We start from the raw sequence: 12,512 nt of genomic DNA, 5'->3' as shown, positions 1-12,512 counted from the left end.
ACATCAGGTACTTATTTATGTTTGTTGGTTTTGCTGTCAGGAATCCTCTCATCAGTTACTACATTGCTCTTTTGCTTACTTCCATCTTCAGAAATGTCACCCCTTCCAAGAAATCTTCCTTGGCTACCTTGTCCTTTAAATATGCTTTGTTTTCTCTTTATTGTTTACTAACATCTGGCATTGTTACCTGTTATATATTTTTAGAGTCTCTTAACATTCACTTGAATATAAGATTCATAAGGGCAGGGACTTTGTCTTTTTGTTGTTGTTGTTGTTTGTTTGTTTGTTTGTTGGTACACTCCAGCACCTAGAACAGTGCTTGGCTCAATAAGTATTTGTTGAATATAAGGCTAAAATTTCATGTTGTGCTCCTGAAAAACAAACAGTAACTCTCTTAGACATCTTTTAATTTTTTTTTTAATGCAAGGAATAAGATGGTGCTGAATATCTCTAAGGGTTTTCAGTTTCACTTCTAAATGTGTAATTGTTGTGTGCTAAGCACTTACATTTAGATGAAGGATGCACTGAAAGAACAATTGATTGAAATATTTTGAAATCAATTACTTTACAAACAAGTGCAATGAAATTTAACAGGTCCTATGAAAGAAATTTTAAAGGAACACAAACAAGGAAAGAATTGTTGATTCTATCTTGAAAGATTCCATATAAAACTTTCCTAAATTCCCTTTTCCAGATATAATTTAAAGCTCCTTTCATATTTGTGTTTTTTTTAAAGAAAGATGAGCATTTTGTGAGATCAATGGGAGAAGCAGCATTGAGGTAGTACAAGAGAGTGTTCCAAGGTACAGGAGCAACATGGATAAAGGAAAGACTAGGTGAAACAGTTTGGCATGTTCAAGGTATGAATGTCTCTCATGGATTGTATAAAATGTAAGGTTATACAACAGGAGACTGAAAAAATAAAGTAGAGCACAATTTGTGACAGGTCTTTTTATGCCATATTTATTTGTACATTATTGTGCAGTGAATGAAGATTCTGTAAGGGTTTTAAGTGTAGCTCTTTCCTGTTTAAGATTCTTAATGACAAAAGAAGTAGCTAAAAAAATAAAATATGTCAGCCCATTACCTTGTGTTCTATTCACATAAAAGAAAGTTTCCAGAGACACAAACAAATACTTCTCTCAAATGCTTCTCTAAGGAAAGAATTACACAAGCACAAACCATCAATTCTAAGCAGAGTACAGTTATAAATAGCATTACATTTTCTATTAAAATGACAATCCTGTTTATGGGGTTAATATTGTGAAAAAAACTGCTAAGTACATCTGTAAAAAATAATTAAATGTCAACATTAGTTTAGAATGAGATAAATGTCAATAATAGTGCAATTGCTAATTAAATTATGATGGAGTACTACATATTCATTAAAAAGGATGATTATGATGATGATATAACAAACATAAGTGATTTTATATATAATGCTAATTTTAAAAGTAAAATTCAGAATTGTATTTACCATGCAATTTCAACTAAATAGGAAGAAAATCCATTGTGATAGCCAGGCTCCAGAATGGCCCCCAATAACTTTGCCTCCTGGTATGTATGACTTGTATTATCCCCTCCGACACTGAAGAGAGCTGACTTGTGTAACCAGTATAATATTGCAGAAATGGCAGTATTTGAGTTCGAAGGCTAGATCATAAAAGATATAGGTTCTCTTTTGCTTTCTATGATGATCACTCTGGGAAAAGTCAGCCACATCCCATCTATGAGAATACTTTAGCAATCTAATAAAGAGTTGCACATCGTGAGGGTAATTGAGAACCCCTGCTGACATCCAACAAGGACTTGCCAACCATGTTCATGAGCCTTGGAATCAGATCCTCCAATCCTAGGTAAACCTTCAGATGACTGCAATCTATGCTGACGTTTGGACTCTGAAGGAAAACTTTTCCTCTGCCAACTGGCAGTTATGATAGTTATACCAACTGGTGGTTATGCCAGTTGGTAGTTATGGTGGTAGTAGAGTTATGAATTAATTGCTAACAGACTAACAGGAGAAAACATACATACTGGAGACTTTTATAAGAACTGGCTCTCTAAACAAGCAAGGGTAAGTGTTTATATATCAGCTTAACAGAAGGGAGGTGGGGATTTACAGCTTCAGTGGGAAAGTATGGAAGGTTCTATTTGGCTTGTTTACACATTTTTTCATCCTGATTCTAATGGGTAGTCTCCTTTTTTGGCTGGAAGTTTTCCTGGAGGAGGATTTATGACACTTTAATTCTCAGAAAGCCCTGCTTTAATCATCAATCAAAGGTATGTTCAGATAAGGCTTTTTCTGGAGCTGTTTGTCCAAAAGTTGTCAGTTTATAGTAGCCTTCATGCCACTCTAGTGGGTTATTGGTCCCTTCCACTGCAAAATCATGAGATGCCCAGTTAAGTCACTCTTGCAAACCTAGTTCAGTAAATATGTGAGATAAACTATTCTCTGCTCTTATTTTTAAGCTCAAATTGTTATGGAGTGATTGGTGTAATTTGTTATGTAGCAATTGGTAAGTAATTCATCCATGGATTTTATTTCCAAAAAGTTATGTAATGTAATATTGATTTTATAATGAGAATGTATAATGTAAGAAAGTTAACTATTAGATATCAGTTAACAAAATATAGTGCTGAGTTCTCTAAAATCTTTTAAAACACTTAAAATTCTGAAATAGAGATACAATGAAAAACTTAAAACAGTGGAGTTCATTGGATCTATCATTAACAAAAGATTTATACAAAACAACAGAGAACACTGTTACTGAATGCTGGTTTGGCTGCTCACTGCTCAAAAGCCAATAATCTAGAGGCAAGTGTTTATAGAAAAGAAAATTGCTTTAATCAGAAAGCCAGCAATCTGAGAAGAAAGACTAACATCCTAAGACCAACTCCAAAGGTTCTATTCAGCCATGATAGTGTTTAAAGAGAAAAAGGGGAAACAAACTCAGTAATTAAAATAGGAGGTCAAATTCTTTTTAATTTTTCTATTACATGCAGACCTATTGACTTCTGTTTTTCCTTTGGATTCTATCTTGCCTGTGTTATCTGCTTGAAAATTTGTTAAGGAGGAAGCTGAGGGAAAAGAGTCAGTCATTCTTTAACTACATAATTATTTATCCCTACTCCTTTTCAGTAAAGCAGAAGTCAGGAGTTATGTTAAATGTTACCTAGTAATCTCATTTTTATAATTAAGGTTTAAAGGGAACAGAGACAGACAAACAGGAAAGGGGCAAAAGAGTTGTTTACAAATCCCTACTTCTCAGACATTATTCCATTTTTTGAGATATTAGGGGCAAAGATTCATCTTCTGCCACTTCTTCATGAAGACATAGGGTGCAATATTATTCTCAGAGTGAGTGGGAGGTCTCAAAATGGGTCTGACGATTTCAGTTGCTGGTTCATATATATAGGCAGACCAAGCTACAGTTATTTTTATGCACACAAAAATATAGAATATTATGGACAATAATGTTAATCTCATCCCCTTGAGGCCAGTTTTTTAAATTGTGCTAGCCATAGATTTAGTAGTGCTCAAGATGGAGCAACTATGTCATGGGTATAGTCTGGTTATCATGTAGCTAGTTTTTTTCTCTGGTGGCAGTTATAGTATCTATAAAATGACTCAGAAATGTACATTAGATACTGAATCTGTGACTTTATCATCTTAATCATTAACTGCTTGAAGTCTGCCCTTTTGTGACTCAGTTCGGCCTGAGAGATATCAGCTTTCCTACAGACAAGAGGCAGGAGATATGGAAGAGGCTTTGTACTTGGTGGGGGGTAGGGCCTACAGGGTTTTTCTCAATTTTAACACTGCAGCCAATAAACCAATACTGTAGGCAAATAGGGTAAGAGGTCCCCAAGGGAAGAAAACAGGTATAGTTTTCTTAATGTAAGAGAAGTCATTTTAGGCTTAAGCCATTTTGTAATCTAAGCCTAGCCATAATGCTTGCTCATACAGAACAGGTTTCAGTTGTTAATAATTTTAAGGGAACAAAAGAATGTAGAAACAAAAAGCTATTGACAGGCCAGAGAAATAACCATATCAGAGACAATAAATCAGTCACTAAGACTCTCAGTTCTGACAAACATTTTTGAGCTGTTTTATAGGGTCCAAAAACTCCCTTGAGCAAATGGCCACAAAACTAACTTGAGCCAGAGAATTGATGATACTGACCTTTGCTGGCCTTTGTCACTTCAATCAACTACAACCTGAATTCTGCCAACTTTTCCCCAATTCTACACTAAATTCCTCTTTGCCCAAGTCCCTTCATAAATATATATGTTGTATTAGCTTAAAACTTCCCCAATTTTGCTTATCAGGGAGACATTGCTTTGGGAAACATTTGGTCTTCTCTTTATCTGTTACAAGTAATAAATCCTTTTTACTCTCATTCTTTGACTTGGGTGTGTCTTTTTATCTCGACAGGTACCAAGAGGCAAAACCAGTTTTCAGATAACAATACTTCAGCCAGCAAAATAAGATTCACCCAAAAGAGGAATATGTTGAAATACTTTGATACCAAGATCTGTTTAATGTAGAATTAAAAAAAAATTAATATGAGAATAGAAAGAATAATACCCATAAAATTTGTTTACCTGAAGTTTCTGATGAAAGATTACAAGAAATTTTTAAGGTGTAAAATAATTCTGTTTTTCTCCTCATCAGTTTAGCAAAGAGATTATACCTAATCTTCCTCTGGCTAGGAAAACAATCAAACAAATAATTGGTAATATCCTCAAAAAAATAAATGATATCCAGAATCAATAAAAGGGCATTGGAATACTTCTATACAATCATTCTAAATCATAAATAACCTCTTCAGTACCTTGCTTATGTGGGTATGTCTAGATATGAAAGCAGTCATAACAGCCATACAAAAATAGCTACAGATGGTTAGAGTATTGAAGGTAAGTTGCAGTATTATATTATTAATAAATACGAGGGATGTGGGATGTGACATAGAAAATGTATTCAATAATTTAGAATATGGAAATGAGGCAATTTGCATGACTTACATTGTGTTTCCCTTTTAAAAAGGAGAGTTAAACCCTTTCTTGGTATTTTCTTGTCTAAAAAAATTTTTTTGAAAAAAAATACAACTTTTTATATTCACCTTGAATTTTATCAGCTATTATTGGCAAATTTGAAGACATCAATTATATCAGGAACTTATTATGGTTCCAGAGGAAAGTTAGAACAAGCAGGATACAAAAGTAAACAACAACAAAAAAAGTTTGACCTTTTTTTCTGGAACCTATTAACATAACTTAGAAATATTTGATGTTTATTTGAGCATTGTCTATGTTCCAGATAAAGGTTTTATTTGTAGTATTTATTTATCTTTTTAACTCTGGAAACAGTCTTATGAAATTGGTAGCATTAGTAATCCCATTTTAGAATGATGAAATAGAAAGCTTAAATATCCTGCCTAAATTGTTGCAAGTATTTTAACTCATTTGTGGTGAGCTTCAAAGTCAGGACTACAAATATTATGTGATATAAGTGGTTAAGCCTTCCTTAAGATGACACATAATAAAAGTACAGTGGGACCAACTGTTATTTCAAGGACATTTCCAACTTTTCTAAAAAGGTCTACTTGAATTTATAATTAATTTACTAACTTTGATGGTGATTTATGGTGAGAGATTTAGGGGAAAAAACTTCCTTTACTGTCTTGGGACAAACAGTGTAATAACTTTCCATTTAAGTTAATAGAAAGCCAAAATCCTGTCCTAGAATGAGGAACTTAACTACTTAATTGATTAATTAAGTTCTCACATTCTATAATAGTTAAGAGCTTATCTACTGAGTTTAATAATGTAAAAATCTCTAATGTGGCCTGAGTTGCTGCTTTAAAAAGTGGACAGTTATTGTTTACTGAATGTGTGTGCTCAATCACTCAGTGTGTTCAATTCTTTGCTACCCCATGGACTAGAGCCCACCAGGCTCTTCTGTCCATGGCATTTCCCAGGCAAGGATACTGGAATGGGTTGCCATTTCTTTCTCCAGGGTATCTTCCTGACCCAGGGATTGAACTTGCATTTCTTGTGTCTCCTGCATTGGCAGGCAGATTATTTACTGCTGTGCCACTTGGAAAGCCCTTTACTGAAGGTAGAGAAGAATTTCCTTTTCTCCTGCAGGTGGGGGCAAGAGGGGAGTTTGAGGATGGGGACACTGGAAAGAGAAGGCAGGGTCAAAGCAAATCCAGGAAGTGAGTTATTCAAAGTGTCCTTTGCACAAGGAAACAGGTGGGAGAAGGCAGACTGATTACCCAGTTAGGAAGTTCCTGTGATGGGCACTAACCAATAAACATGAGGTAAAATATAATACCCACTTTTTGGTGATTTTTCTCTTCATTGCAATTTTCACTATTTTGGTCCTAAGTTTCTATATGTATAATAACGTGAAATAGAATTCATATTTTATGGCAAGGCAAGAAAAATTTAAACATAAAAAAAATTATATTTTCAATTTGTTACCAGAGAACTGGGTTTGCCTCTCAGTGAATAGACACAACCAAGCCAAAGATGGGAAGAAGGAAGAATTTATTATCGGCAGCAAGTAAGGAGAACACTAGGGCTCTCTCCCAAGTCTGTGTCCTCCTGAATAGCAAAATTGGGGAAATTTTAAACTAATGGTACATGCATATTCATGAAGAAGCTTGATCAGAGAATTCAGCATAGAATTGGGACAAAGATCAAATGTCTACAGAGTCCATGCCTTAGCTGATTGAAGTTAGGAGGTTCAACATAATCATTCTATCCTCCGCTTGGGTGGGGGGACTTAGTTCCTGCAGAACTCAAAGACTTGTATCTGATTGTTATGTCTATCCCCTGAGGAAGAACTTGGACTCTCTTTAATCACTAAACTGTTGCTCTTGACTGCTTTTCCTTTGTCCCTGCACTCCCTTACTTTCCTTAAAACCATTAATTACTGAGAACTGTTCAAGGACAAGCAATGCTGCCCGGCTTAGATCACAAAATGGTTTGGGTGAAAATGGCTTCTTTTTTGTCAAGAAAATCATTCTTTGGCTTCCCTGGTGATCCAGTGGTTAAGAATCCACGTGCCAAGGCAGGGGACGTGGGTTCTATCCCTGGTCCAGAATATTCAATGTGTCATGAGGCAAATAAGTCCATGCACCACAATTACTGAAACCTGCATGGCCCAGAGCCTGTACCCTGCACAAGAGAAGCTACCACAATAAGAAGCCCATGCACTATGACTAGAGAGTAACGCTTATTCACCACAACTAGAGAAAGCCTGTGCCCAGCAATGAAGACCCAGTGCAGCCATTTTTTTTTAATGTATTATAAAGAAAGCTATTCCTGGTTCTCTTTCTCTGAGGACCCCTCAACCTATCTGCTTACACTCTGGCCTCCTCTCTCCCCACTACTGTGGATTGTGTATCTGCATTAGGCATCAACCACACCTCCCTCATCTGCAGAAATATCTCTTCAACCATAAAGTGTAACACTCTCCTCCTTAAAGATAACATTCCTTCTTGGTCTTTAAAGGTGCCACAATGATGAAACTTGTATATGGATTATATAAACTATCAATAATACATCATTTAACATACAGCCTTTTGTCTCAAAAAACCTTATACAACTGTGATGACTTCTAACAGATGGAAGAGTTCTCGGAGCTTTCTGAGATGCTGTTCCCAGGTTATAACTCTCCATTTGGCTTGAATTTTTTTTCCACTTTTTTAGATTAATTAATTTTTTCATTGACAGCATCGTTCTTAATGTTCACTTGGGATTAGCTTATTTAATTGTCAAGACAGGCCTATGAAATAGATGCCAGTATTGTCTCCATTTAAAATGAGGAAAGTAATGCACAGAGAGTTCCTTAATGTTCCACAGCTCCTAAGTGACCAAGTTTGGATTTGAACTTAAACAGTGTCCATATATTTAGCCAGAATACTGTAGTAGCAATTCTCAAGAGATGTGTTATCTTTCACAGCTTAGAAGCAAGATTAAAAACAGTAAGGTAGAGGTATTTGGCCACACTAAACTGAAATGGCACTGAAAAAGGACAAAGCAACCTGGAAAAGATAAGCCCAGAGCAATTGTCTGGAGGAAGAGGTGATAAGTGGCAATCAGGATGAACTGTGCTAAGCGTGTAAGTATTTCCCAGGGATAATCAGAAATGTTGGGGGAAAAGAATGCCGTAGAAAACAACTTCTTACAATCTGATTAATTTAGATGATCTAAATTTATCTAAATACATCTAAAAGGGTTTGCTAGTGGTGTCAGAACTTGGAATTTGGCAGCATTCCAAAACATGTTTAATTTATTATTTAAGAGTTTCTTACTTTCTGAAGAGTGCTTGACTGTGAAACAGGTAGGAAGTGAGCAGGGCACAATTTTTAAAAGAGTGACATAGCCATAGGGCATAACAAAAATGGTTAGAGCCAACCAGGTCCAAGATGGCAGATGACTTCCACTAGACCTTGAGCTTCAGTATACACTCAGTGCAACACATCAGCAAGCTAAATGACATACCCGTGGCAAGACTATTCCAAGACCTACCATAAAGGTCCAAAAGTGGACAGTGGTCCAATTTCTGGAAATTCCCACCTTTACCCCCAAATAGCTGGAATTCTCCTCCCATTTACTAACCTATGAAATTACCCACCTCTACAAAAACTGACAGACTTGTACCCTGGGACTCCTCTTGCATTCTGCAATGGCCTACACTCTGTTTATGGAATGTATTTCTTTCTAAATAAATCTACTTCTTATCTATCACTGAATTATTTCTGCAATGAGACATCAAGAACCTGAGCTTCATTAAGTCCTAAGACCAGGTGTAAGATCTCAGTTAAAAAACTGTGGGTTCAAGTCCCAACTTGAGCTGCATAGTTTCAACTGGACATGTCAAGTTTTATTTTAATACATCTCTGTTTCTTTCTCTTTAAGTTCTCTGGTTTAAACCCTCCACCCACTTCTCCCTACATATAGCACCATTAACCTCTATTACCCCCACAAAAGCAGAAAGCATAGCTATATTTACACATTCCTTTTTTTTCAGCACTCAGTACTTTTATTTTTTTTTAATTTTTAATATAAATTTATATATTTTAATTGAAGGCTAATTACTTTACAATATTGAAGTGGTTTAGCCATACATTGACATGAATCTGCCACAGGTGAACATATGTTCCTCATCGTGAACCCCCATCCCACCTCCCTTCTCATCACATCCCTCTGGGTCATCCTAGTGCACCAGCCCAGAGCACCCTGTTCCATGTATTGAACCTGGGCTGGCGATTCATTTCACAGATGACAATTTACATGTTTCAATGCCATTCTCCCAAATCATCCCACCCTCGCCCTCTCCCACAGAGCCCAAAAGACTGTTCTATACATCTGTGTCTCTTTTGCTGTCTTGCATATAAGATTATCATTGCCATCTTTCTAAATTCCATAAATATGCATTAGTATACTGTACTGGTGTTTTTCTTTCTGGGTTACTACACTCTGTATAATGGGCTCCAGTTTCATCCACTTCATTAAAACTGATTCAAATATATTGTTTTTAATGGCTGAATAAGATTCCACTGTGTATATGTACCATAGCTTTCTTATCCATTCGTCTGCTCATGGGCATCTAGGTTGCTTCCATGTCCTGGCTAGTATAAACAGTGCTGTGATGAACATTGGGGTACATGTGTCTCTTTCAATTCTGGTTTCCTTAGTGTGTATGCCCAGCAGTGGGATTGCTGGGTCATATGGCAGCTCTATTTCCAGGTTTTTAAGGCATTTCCACACTCTTCTCCATAGTGAATGTACTAGTTTGCATTCCCACCAACAGTGTAAGAGAGTTCTCTTTTCTCCAAACCCTCTCCAGCATTTATTTGTAGACTTTTGGATAGCAGCCATTCTGACAGGCATGAGATGGTACATCATTTTTGTTTTGATTTGCATTTCTCTCATAATGAGTGATGTTGAGCATCTTTTCATGTGTTTGTTAGCCATCTGTATGTCTTCTTTGGAGAAATGTCTATTTAGTTCTTTGGCACATTTTTTGATTGGGTCGTTTATTATTCTGGAATTGAGTTTCAGGAGTTGCTTGTATATTTTTGAGATTAATTCTTTGTCAGTTGCTTCATTTGTTATTATTTTCTCCCATTCTGAAGGTTGTCTTTTCACCTTGCTTATAGTTTCCTTTGTTGTGTAAAAGTTTTTAAGTTTAATTAGGTCCCATTTATTTATTTTTGCTTTTATTTCCAAAATTCAGGGAGGTGCGTCATAGAGGATCCTGCTGTGATTTATGTCAGAGAGTGTTTTATCTATGTTTTCCTCTAGGAGTTTTATAGTTTCTGGTCTTACACTTAGATCTTTAATCCACTTTGAGTTTATTTTTGTGTATGGTGTTACAAAGTGTTCTAGTTTCATTTTTTACAAGTGGTTGACCAGTTTTCCCAGCACAACTTATTAAAGAGGTTGTCTCTTCTTCATTGTGTATTCTTGCCTCCCTTGTCAAACATAAGTTATCCATAGGTGTGTGGATTTATCTCTGGGCTTTCTGTTTTGTTCCATTGATCTATGTTTCTGTCTTTGTGCCAGTACCATACTATCTTGATGACTGTGGCTTTGTAATAGAGCCTGAAGTCAGGTAGGTTAATTCCTCCAGTTCCATTCTTCTTTCTCAAGATTGCTTTTGGCTATTCAAGATTTTTTGTATTTCCATACAAATTGTGAAATTATTTGTTTTAGTTCTCTGAAAAATACCGTTGGTAACTTGATAGGGACTGTATTGAATCCATAGATTGCTTTGGGTAGTACACTCATTTTCACTATATTGATTTTTCCAATCCATGGACATGGTATATTTCTCCATCTATTTGTGTCCTCTTTGATTTCTTTCGTTGGTGTTTTATAGTTTTCTATATATAGGTCTTTTGTTTATTTAGGTAGATATATTCCTAAGTATTTCATTATTCTCATTGCAATGGTGAATGGAACTGTTTCCTTAATTTCTCTTTCTGTTTTCTCATTGTAAGTGTATAGGAATGCAAGGGATTTCTTTATGTTGATTTTATATCCTGCAACTTTACTATATTCATTGATTAGCTCTAGTAATTTTCTGGTGGAGTCTTTAGGGTTTTCTATATAGAGGATCATGTCATCTCCAAACAGTGAGAGATTTAGTTCTTCGTTTCCAATATGGATTCCTTTTATGTGCTTTTCTGCTCTGATTGCTATGGCTAAAACTTGCAAAACTATATGGAATGGTAGTGGTGAGAGTGGGCACCCTTGTCTTGTTCCTGACTTTAGGGGAACTTCTTTCAATTTTTCACCATTTAGGATAATGTTTGCTGAGGTTTTGCCATATATAGATTTTATTATGTTGAGGTATGTTCTTTCTACTCCTCCTTTCTGGAGGGTTTTTATCATAAATGGATGTTGAATTTTGTCAAAGGCTTTCTCTGCATTTATTGAGATAATCATATGGATTTGATCTTTCAATTCGTTAATGTGGTGTATTACATTGATTGATTTGTGGATATTGAGGAATCCTTTCATCCCTGGGATAAAGTCCACATAGTCATGATGTATGATGTTTTTAATACATTGTTGGATTCTGTTTGCTAGACTTTTGTTAAGGATTTTTGCATCTATGTTCATCAGTGATATGGGCCTGTAGTTTTCTTTTTTTGTGGCATCTTTGTCTGGTGCTGGTATTAAGGTGATGGTGGCTTCATAGAATGAGTTTGGAAGTTTACCTTCCTCTGCAATTTTCTGGAAAAGTTTTAGCAGGATAGGTGTTAGCTCAAAAATTTTTGGTAGAATTCAGCTGTGAAGCCATCTGGACCTGGGCTTTTGTTTGTTGGAAGATTTCTGATTACAATGTCAGTTTCTGTGCTTGTGATGGGTCTGCTAAGAGTTTCTATTTATTCCTGGTTCAGTTTTGGAAAGTTGTACTTTTCTAAGAATTCATCCATTTTTTCCAAGATGTCCATTTTATTTGCATATAGTTGCTGATAGTAGTCTTTTATGATCCTTTGTATTTCTGTGTTGACTGTTGTGATCTCTCCATTTTCTTTTCTAATTTTGTTTATTTGATTCTTCTCCCTTTGTTTCTTGATGAAACTGCCTAATGGTTTGTTTATCTTCTCAAAGAACCAGCTTTTGGCTTTGTTGATTTTTGATATGGTTTCTTTTGTTCTTTTACATTTATTTCTGCCCTAATTTTTGACTTTTCTTTCCTTCTGCTAACCCTGGGCTTCTTCGTTTCTTCCCTTTCTAGTTGCTTTAGGTGTAGAGTTGGCTTATTTATTTGACTTTTTTCTTGTTTCTTGAGGTAAGCCTGTATAGCTTTGAACCTTCCCTTTAGCACTGCTTTTACAGTTACCCATAGATTTTGTGTTGTTGTGTTTTCATTTTCATTCGTTTCTATGCATATTTTATTTCTTTTTTGATTTCTTCTGTGATTTGTTGGTTATTCAGCAGCATGCTGTTCAGCCTCCATGTGTTGAAATTTTTAATAATGT

This window comes from Cervus canadensis, chromosome X (assembly GCF_019320065.1).
Source record: "Cervus canadensis isolate Bull #8, Minnesota chromosome X, ASM1932006v1, whole genome shotgun sequence".
In the NCBI taxonomy this organism is placed as follows: domain Eukaryota; kingdom Metazoa; phylum Chordata; class Mammalia; order Artiodactyla; family Cervidae; genus Cervus; species Cervus canadensis.
The sequence above is the reverse complement of the archived record's forward strand: the minus strand, read 5'-3'. Positions refer to the sequence as shown.